This window comes from Cucurbita pepo, chromosome 8 (genome assembly GCF_057944985.1).
Source record: "Cucurbita pepo subsp. pepo isolate OVF chromosome 8, ASM5794498v1, whole genome shotgun sequence".
NCBI classification, from domain to species: domain Eukaryota; kingdom Viridiplantae; phylum Streptophyta; class Magnoliopsida; order Cucurbitales; family Cucurbitaceae; genus Cucurbita; species Cucurbita pepo.
The window spans coordinates 6,445,607-6,448,726 of record NC_141805.1 but is presented as its reverse complement, the minus strand read 5'-3'; positions in this window follow the sequence as shown (position 1 = coordinate 6,448,726).

Below are 3,120 nucleotides of genomic sequence, written 5' to 3'. Positions count from 1 at the left end.
TATTTGTCAAAAAGTACTTTCGGTAGCGGTTTTGTAAAGATGTCCGCAACTTGATCCTGACTTGCCACATGCAGCAATTTCACGTTTCCTTCCTTCACATGATCTCAGATTAAATTTAATCGAACGTCAATGTGTTTGCTTCTTTCACGGTTTACTAGGTTCTTGGCCAACTCAATTGCTGATTTGTTGTCAACTTGTATTAAAACTTAATTAGTTTAGATACTAACCTTTTGTAGTTCAAACTCCTTTTTCCTCACAAACCGGTTTCGAACCACCACTAGTGTCTTCTCCACTATCCTCCGGCCTTAGAACGGGATTGTGGAATCTGGTTAGTGACTAAACTTGGGAGGGATTTTGTATATGTGAAGAGAGTGTTTGTGAGAGGTTTTTCTCAAGGTTTTCCACCAAGAAGAAGACCTTCCATGTACCATGATCACTCTATTTAAAGAGTCATGTTTGCATGTTCATGAAAATTTGAGATCACCAAATTTTGACACTTAAAATTCCACTCAAATGTTTGGGATTATGTGGCAAGCATGCATGTTTGAGTTAACCAAATTTTGACACTCAAAATTCCACTCAAACTTGTGGGGTTTATTTGGCAAACATGCAAGTTTGGTTAAACCAAATTTTGACACCTCAAAATTCCACTAACATGGATTTTTCCATGAGATGAAGTCAACCTTTTGACTTTTTTCATTTTCCAAATTTTGATTTTTCCAAATTTTGACACTCAAAATTCCACCTCAAAAAATGAAATAAAAGCATCCTATACTCCAATGACTAAGAATTTAAACATGCAACTACCTTATGCACGTGCCACAGTATCTATTTTCGATGTCGTCGTCGTCCGTACATAGGCGTCTTCTCTTTACATGAAAAATGATATTTGGCACACGGCTTGAGTATTTCGAAGAATACTAAGTAAGTGACCCACTGTAGGGGTCATGCTGATGCAAACACATGCAGCATGCTCTTGGGATCCAGCTCTAACTCATCTAGGAGTGACCTCCAATCTCGAACAAATTGGATGTGTAGTACTTCTTTACACATGACCCACACGTGCGAGCGTGAATCCTCCGAGCACTCGCCTGGACCCTCTAATCAAGCTAATCTGTAACGACGTCTGGAAGTTAGCGGAACCCCATAGTGTCATGAACTATTCAAACTTCATAGTTTGTCTTATTATCATAGGTTTAATGTATGGAGCACAATTGCGAGTATTTACTATTTATTTAAAAAAAAAAATTAGCGCTCGAGTATTTAAAAAAAAAAGGGAAAAAAAGAAAAAATAAATTAGGTCACAATAGAGGCAAACCAGTCATTTTGCCTTATTACTTGAGGGGTCTCTTTTGGCTGAGGCATAATTTGGAAAAGAGAAAAAAAGAGGGGAGAGTAAGAAAAAAGAAGAGGGAAGAAGATTTAGGTTTTGAGGAAGGAGGAGGAGATCGGATCTGAATGGACGCCGGAGATTCGAGTCCCCAATCTAAACCGTCAATAGTCCGAGGCAAGGTGCTCTAACGAATCGCACCTACCTATTTCGTCAAAACGTCCAAGAACTTCAGGTTAGTCCATGAGTGTCTAGATCGAGAAATAATTAAGATTTTCGTGTGTTAGTGACGTTTTGTGTTGATCCTTGGACTCTTACCCTCAACAGCGCTATCTGGTTAAGTTCTGGAGTGAAGGCGGCCAAGATTGGCGTTCGAATCGGAGTTTCAAGAAAACGTGATTTTTCGTAAGAACTCGTATTTTTTTCTCCGAATTCGAACTTAAATAATAAGATCTGTGATTATCAGAAAATTTTAAGAAAATTGTTTCGAAGGAGTAGAATATGAGATCTACAAGGTTCGTGAAGAAAATTTGTCGAATCGGATTACAAATTGGAAGATAAAAAAGTCGAAAGAAAATAGATCGAAACGTGAAGAGACCTGGAAAATGAAAAAAAAACGTAGGAGAGAGGGTGGAGGCCGCCACGCGTCGGTCGGCAATGGAGGAGAGCGGCGAAACCGGTGATCGACACGTGTCGATCACCGGCAGGTGAGGCACGACCTCACCTGGCAGGACACGCGTCAGGCGCGTAGACTTGGCCGGCCCGACCCGCGCCGCACGTGAAGCGCCCGACCCGGTGCCTCTGACCTGCTCCTATGCAGGGAGCAGCGCGTGCGGCACGCGCGCGTAGTGACCCTCCACGGCGCGCGTGAGGCACCGATTTTCTTCTCGTTCGGTCTCTGTTTGCTTGTTTTCCTATCCGATTTTGATGCTGACCCTATTATTATGTGAATTAGGACTTGTGAAGGAAATTTCAGATTTGTTGGAATCCATTCCGTCAAGAAAACTCCAACTCGGGAAGGCACGCGTCAACCAAGTAAGTAGCCATTTGGATTCCCACGAGCAGTACTTGTAGGAACCGCTAGGAACAAGCATGCATGCTACCACCTATGAAATTAGCTAGCCGGACTTAGCATAATAGTATAGAAACTGCGAATATGAGATGATTATGGAAAGCTAGTTACGAAATGTGTATTAAATCTGTTTTGATTTAGACTCTGATAATGTATGTATGCATGAGGAGGTTGGGAAACTTGTGAAATCTGCGCTCCGGGTAAAGATGGACGTTATCTTCCCGTTGAGCATGTTTGTTAATATTGCATGAACTGTTGCGTGTTAACTCTTATGCATGATGATTGCTTGTGTATCTTTCTTGATGAATAGGAAGAAATTATGAGCTTAGATTAGGGTGCTTGTGACTAAGTAGGCTAGACGAGACCCTTGATTGGGGAACTCTAGAATACCGTGCAATTAGACCCGTAAAATGATTACCGGCAGATCCAGAGCCCAGAATTCCAAACCAAATAGGTTTGTGAGACCAGGCACGAGAATCCTAGAGATACACGAATCCATGTCTAAGCCACCAGGTTCCACCCTAGAAAGAATAATAGGTCACCACGGTAACTATAGGTAGCCCGCTAGAGTTGAGCAGTGTAGGTAGTGTCATCAGAACCTCACTCCCTCTCTCCTCCGATATCGTACCGTTGAGACAGAGCTCCGGTACGGTGATCGTTGAGCTTAGCAGATCCGGATACGGAAGTGTGACAGGTGCCCAGACCTAGTGGTGATAGC